We start from the raw sequence: 12,562 nt of genomic DNA on the forward strand, positions 1-12,562 counted from the left end.
AACATTTGCGCTTATATTATTAATTCAACTTTATCATTCTTTCTTTGAAAGTTCATTTTTATTTAGTCACCATTTTTTCATTCTTACAATATATATAAAACTATCTAGTTTTAGCCGAACGTGTGGTTTTAAAAGACTAACTGCAAGTTCACTAATTTGCGATTATAAATATAAATGATTTATCCAAAAAAGTAATCAGTTGAAAAGTTGAACAAACTTGATTATAAAAAGTATTGACAATTCAACAATTATGTAGCAGTGTCTTATCATATGCAGCTAAAATTGGTTGAAAAAAAACTGTTGAGGACAAACTTACAGTGAGTTGCCTTGTAAGCAAAACCGACAACTTGTATAGAAGGTAAGGCTTTAAACTTTGATAATCCTCTTCATTTTAGTAAATAATTTCTTTACAATATTGGAATTACTCTTTTCTTGACAAAATTGAACATATTTTGCGTATCCTAGGAAGATGTTAGTAGTACGATGCTGAAGCTTTTACAGCCTAGATTTTAACCACCGGACATCAGTTTTTTGACGCATATCCAATCTTTTTTTCTCTAGCAATATTTTGTAGCGCTAATTTTTTGATTGTGGCGACGGTTTGGAACAAGTGAGATATTGATTTCGTGCAGTTCTCTTAAATCATTCGCTAATGGCCACACTGATAATTGTAATATGAATTTGTTTGTCAACTTAATGGATGGCTTATTCGTTAGCCCAACCGTTTGCCGAAGCCTTAGGTGGCTCGGTGGTGCCCTTCACAAAAATGGGGGTAGAGAATAGTGGAGTGTCAACTTGTAAAACTTTTCGGTTTTCGACTTTTTGAGTTTTTACAAATTCAATGGTTTCAATCTCATTTTTTGTTTCTTCATCTCCGATGACTCATGCTGTTGTTAAATAGTGGTGCCAACAAATGTTATGATTAAAATGTGGGCAATCTGGGTATGGCGTTGTTGAGACCTTTTCCAGATCTCATAGTTGTTTCCAGACCCTGTCGGTCGGTAGATTTTGTTTTACCCCATGCGCGCTACCCAAGATTTTAAAGTTTATGCGTCATAATTTTGAAACACTTCAAGTGCTTTTCCTTGTTGTTAGAGTATACACTCTAGTAGGTAAGTTGTGATCATAAGATTGATCTTGCCCTTGCATTAACAGCTCAATATAAGAGAGCACAGTAAGACTCGCAGTGTGGACCAGTTGACTCAGTGGAGAGCACAGGAATAAAATCAATAAAAGGACTGTGGGGTCGCAACCCACAAAATTGCGAAAATTTGCTCTTAGTATAATGGCGTCGATATGGATTCAACACAAAGGGGTAGTAGTTACTCTAACAGTTCATGGGCCGACTCCCTATTCTCTCTCTGAGTTTAACCGCAAACGAGAGACAAGATAGTTATAAACTGAAAGAGATGATGCACAATTTAAGGGGATTGTTAGAAGGTTGATAGAGAACAACTTAATGTAAATTGTGTATAAGACAAGCTTGACATAGCTTGTCAAGGAGCTCTACTTGTTCGGTTCAGCGCATATTTCGCTAGAGAAAAGAAGCCTTGATGCTCAAGAAAGAATATAAGATTGGGTAAAATGAAGTACCCAAGTTTGAGAGCTTACGTCCAGTTGGTTATATTGTTAGCATATTAAGCTTGCAAGTAAGAAATGCTTGGTTGAATCCAAAACTAGTCAATTTTTACTGTAGTTGCGCCTTTAGACCCCCTAACATTTGCGATGAGTATACTTGCAATAGGTACTGTAAAATTGTTCCCGAACCAATAGTGAGTTTTTATTATCATTAGAGTATACTAATCGGTAGTCAAGATCCTAATTTGGAGTTAACGGAACCAACAACAACGAGTGAAGAATGTCTTTCAATATTTGAAGTCAGGAAAACTTCCCCAATATTTTTCTATAGCTTCTATTTAATCTAATACAAACACACTTGCAAAGCACATTAGCAGTCAAGGCTAGGGAATTTTGCACACTTTTAATAATTCTTCGGTCACCTGCATCTATTTTTCCTAAAAACCTCCGGAATTTTATAATTCACTCTTTTTCCAATTTTCTTCAAAATATTTCAATAGTCCTTTTAATTACTTTTAAATGGTAAGCAAATTAACATAAAAGAGGAAGAATGAAACAGGGGCCAAAGGTTTGTATACTTTAAATGTGACATTTTTTGGCTGCTCATGATTGCCATATTTTTCTTGGCAACCTTTTTTTCTTGGTATTTAAGTATTTGGATATTTGTTGTTTTTCAAACTCCTGTCAATTCATAAAAAATTGCTGCATATGACTCTTTTTAGCCTATCAAACTTATGAGTTGCTATGCCATACGGCCGAAACCTCAACTATTTATAGCATCTAAAGTATAAAATATTCAACCTTCAAAACTTTTTGTATCATCAGCAACAGTTGCCATGTAGTTTTTAGGTTGGAATTTGAATTAAGATCAGATTTTGACATCATGACATCAATTGAGATTTCCAGAGTTTTGAAACGTTATATCCTTTAACAAAGCATCTGTTATTGCATTTTCCTTAAAATTGTACATCAGAAATTCCTATATAGGCAGAACCATAGCATCACCATATAAGACCATCAGAAGACTTTTTGCAACCTGTTATAATATTAGTTTCACTTAAAAAAATGAAATCATTATTCATGGTAATCCATTTTTGAAGATACAACGTTGTGACCTTTCGGTCAGTGTAGTTGAATCAATAGCAAATGATGTACTCTGAAGCGTGGTTTTGGAATTCTCGTGATTTAAACATTACAGAAGGACAGAGGCCTGCAGAGTTTTTGTTGCTCTTGTTTCCATTCGTATGGTTCATAGATGAACCCCGCAGAGTTCTAGGTGCAAACTCACAAAAAGACGTTAAAACTCTATTGGTTGGGGCCAATATTGACTGTAATTACAAGGCCCAGCAACTAGTTAAAGTCCAGTTGAGGTCTTTTCATGGCTCCAGCGAAAGTCTTTTCATGACCAATTAGAGTCGAGCAAAGTCTTTTTATGGGCTAATCATTGGTCTTTTCATAACCAACAAAGTTGAGTTAAGGTCGTTTCATGGTTCATCCTTTAGTCTTTTCATCAGTCTGCTTCTTTGAGATTTCGGGATTTTTAAAGCTTTTTCCACTTCTGTACATACTGAGGCAGCACCGGAGCAAGGCTACGCAGCTTTGCACCAGAGTAGTCCAACCTGGAAAACAGTTGAAAAACTGCCAAAAGACAAGAATTTTGTCAACTCTTAAGATAAAGCAGTTATGGCAACTGGAGTATAATACCATATTAGTTGATTGAATTAAACCAGGTAGCTTAAATGGAATGGCTCTATTTCGTAGCCATGACATAAATGCGGTGTTATTCAGTTTGTTTCCTTTCCAAAAATATGAACGATCTTTTTTTTTTCAAATTTTATATCTGTGAGACCCATCTACTGTGCAGAATCACAGCTTCACAATATAAGACCATCAAAAGACATTTGGCAACCTCTTATAGTGTTAGATTCACTCAAAAAATAATGAAATCATCTTTCATGATATTGCATTTCTGGATATACAACGCTGTCACCTTCCAGTCGATAATCAATATCAAGTGGTGTACTTTGCAGCGTGGTTTTCAAACCCAGAACAGAGACCTGCAGATCATGGCACGCGATTTTTGTTGCTCTTTGGGTCCATTCGTATGGTTCATACGTGCACTTCACGCTTATCTCTGCTGGAAATTCGGAAAATCCTTGTGAAGATCCTTAACGAAGCAGAGTCAGCATAGTGGACTCGAATTTAGGCAGGTTCTCGGCCTGCGCTATTCTTCTGACGGACAGTATTCAGAAGGGGGTGAAGAGACTGAAGATGGCAGTCTCCGTTGTGAAAACGCGAAATCTTTCTGAAATGTCATCTTAGTTGGGTAGGCTTCAGAAGAAATAATCTCTAAACCTAATGATGCCATTTGCAGTTTTTCTATTTGTTCCATTTTGTCCCTGCCGAATGGTAAATTTAGGTACAAAATTATTCCTTTTTTCACTCCTGCTAGAACAAAATTGACGTTCGGGACTTGAAGTTGTGAGGAGCTCCTGACTCTGCACAAAAAGGTTGAATTTTTATTTTACCAATTGGAAATGCTCAAGCTACACATGAAATGTCACCTATCAAAGAATCCTGATTATTGGTGTAGGAAAAACACTCAGGAGTTTCTGCAAGTACTGTTTCATTAAAAAGATTGTCAGCAGACGATAATTGTTTGAGATAATTGTTCCATTCCATATCGATGACACCAAACTTGGTCACATGCGTTGTCACCAGACGAATTTCTGTGCGAGTTTCCGTACCTCTTTTCAATAACAGAAAATGAAACAACAAAAATGAAACACAATAGAGACGAATTGAACAATTTGGACAATTTCGAGTTGAATCCATCATGTTTCAATTGGCTCACCAAAACACCCAGTTGATATTCAAAGGCTTATATAAAGTTGTGAGGCCTTGGGAGAGGTTAACACACACGCTTCATAGATGAGCCTTCCTTTTGTTAGCTCTTGTTAATCACAAATTGATCTCCTTGATGGGTATTCTGCAGATTGGGAGCCCCTCAGAGGCCTTGCTTTTTATATGTGAAACACTCGCTTCTTTGAGACAACTCATAAATTTAATCAGTATTTTTTCACGAGACACTTCAAGTTAAGACAAAATCTATTCAAATACTTTTGCATAAAATTACCTCAAATTTTTTTGAGAATGAACCTACTAAAGCTTTGACGTCATTATGGCTAAAATAGAAGGTTGAATAGAATACTAGCAGTCTATTATAGCAGTCTATTGTAATAGCAGTCTACTATTATAGCAGTCTGTTAGAATACTAGCAGTAGACTTGCGTCTTGAGTAAATTTTTTTGAATTGCTTGAGCCTTTAAGCGCACACGTTTCATGTAACAAGGAAAGCAGTGCCTGGAGACAAACTATTGAGTATTGAAGCTGTGATTGTTAGTGGTGTCTAATGACTGCTCATTAATTGGTTGTTCTGAGTCCACTTTTAGTAGGGGGATGAACTACATGCTCAACTGTGTTTTTTGTTCAGTGAATTTTGGCCGACCGAAATATTTGACTTAGAAAGATTTATACCTTGACTTAGAAAGATTTATACCTTGATTGGTATCATTAAAAGCCCATTGAGCGTAGAATTGTAAATCATTTTTTTGGAGTTTGTCGTTTTTGAGGAGTTGTCCAGATGTAAAGTTTTTATGAACATTCGCAATTTAAGTAATTTTTTTTCATTTTCAGCCTCAATTTCGACCAATTTTTCGACAGATTTTTGCCCAAGTATGTTAATATTAGCGACAACATTGTGTTGCTGGTAACCACAGAACATAATAGCAAGATTGATAAAGACCTCATTGCGGTTATCACAATCGAAAGAACTTTGATTATACTGGGGAGCCATCTTTTTTTCACCTTTTTAACGTCAATGAGAACTAAAATTGAAGCAGTGAAATTGGTAATCTCTACATGAGTAACCTAGAGAACCATCGTTGTCCTTATCCATTGTTTAATTTCATTAGTTCAGGATTTCTAACACCATGAAATTTTTTGTCTTTAAAATTATTGGTTATATTTTATACTTTGCTTTTTAATCATGGTTTTTCTTTACGACTTTTATATGAATTGCAATACTGACTGCTACCAGCTGCTTTTTAATTATACTTAGTGAACGCAAGTAGTGATTATCGGTTTCATAGAATTTTTTTTACTTCAGTGCTGTTTTTGTTCGAAAAAAAACATTTGGCTTTGAGTTTGAGTCCGTTTGCCGACAAAACATTCCATTTTTGTCGGTTTTTCTTTTTTGTTGCTTTTTCATTCTCTATCACAAAATGTATCATCAAATTTTAATTTAGTCATATTGGCTGACTTGCTTTGTTTATAACGGGAAAATTACCGACACACAATTTACCTATGAGTACCTTTAATTTTTCCTGCAATTAAGGAGCATTGCTGACTGCAATTAAGTAATAGTATTTTAAGTTTTTGATCATTAAATACTCCAAAATGCTCGCTAATTTGAATCTGCAGTGTTCTAATGAGGTTAGTTGTTTTCAAAATTTGACGCCAATAAACTTTTAGAGTTTCACAAAAGATTCATTTTGTTTTTTTGGCTATTTTTTTGCTGGTTTTCTGGCAGTTTATTTAGTTTTGATGCTAGATAGTGTGATCTTGTTCAAATTTGTTCGAACAAACTCGACATTATTTTAAATTAAAAAATGAGATTCCTTTTGTCCAGATTTCTTCAGTTTCTTTTGCGAAGTTTTTTCCTCGCTATCAAAGCCTGCTGTTACTGTAAAAACATAAAATGTCAACTTTTTATCTTTTTTGGGTTCTAAATTAAGACTTAAGCTCATATCTAATCAGTTGCCTTCCTTTAATTTGGTAACGACCGTTGAAATACGCGTCAAGCAGCCAAAGATAACAATTTTTTACTGAATTTTAACCCTGTACCTTTGAATTAGTGCTCTTTTTGAATTTCACGAATGGGTCTTTTAGAATTCTACGAATGCTTCGGTTTCTCTTTTGGTTGTTTCAACGCTTTTATTTACGGCAATTTGATTGTTTTTGATGGTAAATGGAGTGATTTTGTTCAATATATTATGATTTGTTTCGTTAAAGTCCACATGATTACATATCAAAGAAAATGGAGATTTTTTTGTCCAGTTTTTGTACGTTGTTTTGCGTTTATTTCCGCCTCCTATTTTCCGCCAGCCGTCAAAGGGTGGTGTTGCTGTAAAAAGACTGAAAGTCGAGTTGCTAGCTTTTTGGGTTTTAAATTGTGACTTGAGCTCTTATCTAATCAGATGTCTTCCTTGATTTGGTTACGACTATCGGATCAAAGGTCATGAAACCAAAGATCATTTTTGACTGAATTCTAACACTCTGCCCTTGAACTGGTGTTCTCGACGTCATTTGTTGCCACGCGTTTGTAGTTTTTTTCCCTTCGGTTTGACTAATTTTTTTTAGAGCACTTACTATTTTTTGAGAATTCGGATCTTTTCTGCTAGCGCCCCCCCCCTGCCTTATATAGCCGTTAAATTTTGCACCCCCCAAAATCTAAGTTTTCACGAATTGTACGAGCGATATTTGCATTTCATTGAAACAAGAGTGTCTAGGTAGATTGAAGGCACTTTTAGAGTAGTTGCCTTTAGAAGTTTTAAAAAATCAAGCCCTTATTATAGCCGATAACACCAAAAATGATCTAATACAAGAAATTTTTATTGATGCTTACGTTATATGCAACAAATTTTAGTTGGATACGTAATACTTTCAAACCATAGCTGTGCTAGCTTTCAGTAAATGCATATTGCTCATATATGTTCACGTATAAGATTACTTAGCTTTAACAATCGGTTTACACATTTATAAATGGGGGGTGCCTAACTAAGCGGGGGGGGGGGGGCGCTAGCAGAAAAGATCCATGTCTGCAACTTGCTTTACGGACTCCATGTCTGCAATTTGCTTTAAAAGTTCTGTAGAATATGAATTCAGAATCTCAATTTTGATTTTGACAAAAGTAGGTGTTGACTTGACCCAATCGTTTTTTATCAGCTCAAGAAATTGTAATATTGTCGATTTCTTTTTTCAACTAAACGTGAAATGTGTTACTCGGTTCAATTTTTATTCGTTCTGAAATAAAATATAATCAAACTGGTATTCACTTAATGGCGTATAAGTATGTACTAATTTGAGAAAATTACAAAACATCATCAACCCATTATTGTTTTCACTATTTCCTATTTGTGCTTGATTTGGTAGATATTTAAGCCACGAATGTGGATGCGCGTGGTCGGAAAATTATGTGTGAAAACACATTACCGCGCCTCCAATTCATAAGGGAGGCAAGTTTATTGAGATTATCTGTTGAGAAGGATAGGTAATAGTTAAATTGCATATGTTGAAGGATCACAATTCGTTTTATGAAAATGGATTGAGTAAACAGATGTGAGTAGTGTGTTACGGGATTGTACAGGGGTGCACAGTCGTGTTGAAGAAAATTTGTCCAATTTTTAGATTGTGGTGAAACAGTCAAACTCGTCACAATGAATTTCACGTGAACATCAAAATCAATTACTTTCTTACAATTTCGTTCAAAGGCCGTGTGGGACTAATTAGTGATCAAGATTATAAAACAACTTTTAAAACTTTGTTGACCTCGATTTTTTAACCTCGATTTGTTAACCTCGATTTTGTTAACCTCGATTTTTTTCTTTACGATTCTAGTATATCAGAGCCGGTGTACAATTAACACTTGCGTTTTGTAGAAAATGGTCTGCAGTTGCAACTTTTTAAATATTAGAACGAGGTTTTCCAAAATTCTGAAAAGTGTTTTAAATAAGTGAAAGTTTGTTGCAAGGTTAATTTTAAGAAACTCTATTCAACTATTTTTCCTCTTCCGTGCAGCAAAGGTCGCAATGATACAAAACGCTTTAATTCAAACAACACCGTTTGATTTCAATGTGTCGTTATGAACCTTGATTTACCTGATTTTCAGTTGCAAGGGGAATGCTTCAAGCCTTCTGATTTTACTTTAAAAGCGACAGTTAATTGTAACGGAACCAAAAACGTTTTTACCATTTGGCGGCAGTTTTTGCAAATTGAATGAGAGGCAACTTGCTCTAATTAGTCTGAACTAGTCGGATGACTACTGATTGTTTCTGGGGAAAGTTAGAGGCAAACTTGGTTTTTATCTAACAAACTCTAGTTGCAGAAAATTTTCTCTAATTAGACTGTGTTTAACGTGCGTCTCAATTGTGAACTGTTTACAGAAGGCAGGAAAGGTTACCTCCACAACAAAAAATTATCTGCTGAGTAAATGATAGAGGTGAAATGACAACTAATTTGTCAATTAATATGTTAGGTGAATAAAATTAGCATTTCAATGTCAGTTAATGTGCCTCATTTTAAGGCTTTTGAGATTAAAAAGAGACATTCTAAGTCCCACATTGGCAAAATAGCTCGTATTAAATTCCCCTGGGCTCTTATCCTATTACCTATTTTGGTCAGAAGGTTCTTTGTCCCCTGTTGCCATAAATGCACCAAAACCCATTCATCTGTCTTTGCTAAATTGGCCGAAAATTATCTTTCAGGCGAATCCAGTAAATTTCCAAAAATCAATCAATCGCTCGTCATATGTAGATCTATTTCTGATTTCTCTCTTTTTCATTTGCTACTTGAGTGTTTGAGTCAAATTTATACTTTCCCTAGCCATAAATGTATTATTTTGCAGAGGCTTGAAGGTTCTGATTTTTTAAATCTTCGGCTGTTTTTTTTCTGTGATTTATCGGGTTAAAAGATTTTTCGAAAAATTTACGATTGAAAAAAAAAGTGTTACGGTTACCCCCCCCCCCCCCCCCACACACACACACACACACACACACACACCTTAAATTTACCATATGGGGGGGCTATAACTTTTCAGCTAATTGCGTGGTGTTGGTGATGGTGGGGGGGAAGGGGGGAAGGGGGGAAGGGGTTTAATGTTTTAATGGGAAAAAACCCCCCTCTATGAATTTCTGATCATTGAGCTTTCGTTCAGTAGTAAGGAGAAAGTAATTCCCAACATCTAGGAAGGAATTTATCCCGTCGCGTCCTTTTCCATTATCCCACCGCGTGCTTTGACCTCTAAAATTATGGGTTTCCAATTTCCGCTTTCTAGTACAAAGCCGGGAACAAAATTGGAGAAAATCAATAAGCGTGAACAACTCTGAACCCAGTCGTTAGTGTATTGCGTGATCAGATTGTGAACAAATTTCGCTTTATTGCTAAAGCCAGTTAGTTATGTCTGGTTGTAAAGTGCATTACAAGGTTTCCCTATTCGATTAGTCAGGATATTTTGACTTGTGGCCTTTCCCAAACACATGTGAACCACTTTCTATAAATAGACGCCAATTTATTTACTCTCGCCAGCAGTATCAATTCCATGGAAAACTTGAAGTGATTATTTGTAAACTTCTTGCGGCTGTTATTTAATAATCAGATTTGAACAAATTCATAGCTACATTGCCTTCTCTGATACTAGCTGTGACATTTACTTTTAAAACGGGAGCTGCAAGACATACAAAGAGTTGTCTGAATTTATACACGGTAAGTTATTTCAGCCCTAAACAGATTGTTCTTTTCATTTTTTTCCCAACTCGTTTCTCTAATAGAACTACGCTAATATTAAGACAAAAATAAGCAAGAAATTTAATTGCAAGAGTATCGTCGGTTCATACCTGCAAATAGTATTACGATCAATCAGTCCGTAACAAAAAGGGGAATAACAAGATGCGTATAGAATTTGCCTTAAAATCCTCATTTTTGACTTACTGGTCTTCCTCTAAATTAATAAAGTAATAGGGGGTTGATGAAAACTAGACTAGGGGACAAGACAAAAGCAAAAGTCAAATGAAACAAATATTAATTACACTCAAAAATCGATGTCTATGTTTAAAAGAAAACACAATGACAAAATCAAAACAGCACCGTATAACAAATAAACTAAACAAATTGACCAGTTTATTACCAAACAGATATGAGAACTCTCATTAAAGAGACACGGTAACACTTCAAAAAACGATTGCAGAACAGTCAAAGTTCAGAAAAAAGTTTCCATTGTTGAAAACCACTATTTTCTAAGTGATTAAAATCATTAGGTATCAGCTGAAATCGTTAAAAAGGTCCACTAATATATCTTGATGTATAATTGAGGAACCAACTGACACCCGTTAATTTATATTTTATAAGGAAGCAACTCAGACCTATCATCGTCCAGATTATGTCATAAGACTTCAAAAAGAGCACGCAAAACATCTAAACTTTCAAGGTAAAATCAAATAATTTATCATTAAAACGCTGTCGCAGCCAATAAAACGATAATCTAATCACTGAGAAGATTATAATTTCTTTTGCGCGAACTTTCAACGCCAAAAGGACCTCCTCATGAGTTTTTTATTGTGGCAAGGAAACAAAGAGCAACCTCAAAAATCCGCATATATCCCAAAACAAGCTTTTTAAATGACAATGCGTGGTATCAAAGCCAAGAAAACAAGAGGATGAAAACAAAACAATTATGAAAATTTGATTCTGGCTCGCTAGAAAGAGGATACGGCCCGTCTTTACAGCGATTAGAATACCTGTTGACAGATAGAAGATATAAAGTGACAATTTATAAAATCGATTTTTTAAGCAAGTAATTTCAAAAGCTACGAAAACCATAAGTCTTCAACTGAAAACAAAAACAGACCGGCTTGCAACTGCATAATATTCTATATTGGCCTGTTGTACTGAGACAAAGTCATAAAACTTCAAACAAAACAATAATAAAGGAAAGAACTCAGAATTTATGAAACTATTTCACAAAACCACAGTACTGACGCTATTATAGCTATTGGATTTTAAAAACCTTTAACAATTATAGTGAACTGAATCTATTTTACTTCTTCACTTGTTGTTAAGCGCATTACAAGGTTTCCTGATTAGTCAAGATATTTCGAATTGTGACCTTTCCCAAACACATATGAACTACTTACTTTAAATTACGTCTTAATAAACTTCAAAAAAACAATAAAAAAGGAAAGAACTCAAAATTTAAGAAACTATTTCACAAAATCTTAGTACTGACGCTATTATAGCTATTGGATTTTTAAAACCTTTAACAATTATAGTGAACTGAATCTATTTTACTTCTTTACTTGTTGTTAAGTGCATTTCAAGGTTTCCTGATTAGTCAAGATATTTCGAATTGTGGCTTTTCCCAAACACATATGAACTACTTACTATAAATTACGTCTTAATAAACTTCAAAAAAACAATAAAAAAGGAAAGAACTCAAAATTTAAGAAACTATTTCACAAAATCACAGTACTGACGCTATTATAGCTATTGGATTTTAAAAACCTTTAACAATTATAGTGAACTGATTCTATTTTACTTCTTTACTTGTTGTTAAGTGCATTACAAGGTTTCCTGATTAGTCAAGATATTTCGAATTGTGGCTTTTCCCAAACACATATGAACTACTTACTATAAATTACGTCTTACTAAACTTCAAAAAAAAGATTAAACAAGGAAATAACTCAAAATTTAACATACTATTTCACCAAACCAGAGTACTGAAACTATTATAGCTATTGGATTTTAAAAACCTTCAACAATTATAGTGAAACTGAAAGTATTTTTTCTTTACTTGCCTCTCAATTGACTATCAATCGGTCTTTTTTGTAAAAGGTCTGCTTGAACGAAAAGAAAGACATAAAAATTTCACCAGTATCAATAACTTGATCAAAATTCTTATGAAAACAAATAGTCTAAGCCCTCAGTCAAAAAGTCAAACATATAAAGATTTGTGGTTTGCTTCAGCAAAATTGGACAATACCTATCAATAATATGACTAAGCAAAATGATGTCCAAATCAGAACAAGAATGAAAAAATCAAACATCCATTTTTTCAAAATATTTTATCTGAAAGTCACTAAAACATTAGAGCTAAATATGAGTTTTTCAAGAGATTCAGTTTATCATCTAAAAATGCCATTGAGATTCAAAAG

At 34.5% G+C, this 12,562-nt stretch overlaps 2 protein-coding genes across 4 annotated transcripts in view; one reads left to right on the forward strand and one right to left on the reverse strand.

The window, feature by feature from the left end:
- LOC142358644 (equilibrative nucleoside transporter 3-like) overlaps window positions 1-12,562 on the reverse strand; it is a 502,369-nt gene that overhangs the window by 428,741 nt on the left and 61,066 nt on the right. The window lies entirely within an intron of this gene.
- The window catches only part of LOC142358637 (uncharacterized), a 66,545-nt gene that overhangs the window by 2,809 nt on the left and 51,174 nt on the right, over window positions 1-12,562 (forward strand). Inside the window, exon 1 of one of the 3 annotated variants that reach the window (XM_075410095.1) lies at window positions 155-358. The exons of 1 other annotated variant lie outside the window; for it this stretch is intronic. The gene's annotated coding sequence lies outside the window, so the exon portion shown is untranslated. Of the gene's footprint in view, window positions 1-154; window positions 359-9,716; window positions 10,119-12,562 lie in introns of those variants that run through there. One more of the 3 variants, XM_075410099.1, reaches the window with a different exon arrangement.

This window comes from Convolutriloba macropyga, chromosome 2 (genome assembly GCF_964194025.1).
Source record: "Convolutriloba macropyga chromosome 2, txConMacr16.3, whole genome shotgun sequence".
Classification (NCBI taxonomy): Eukaryota; Metazoa; Xenacoelomorpha; order Acoela; family Convolutidae; genus Convolutriloba; species Convolutriloba macropyga.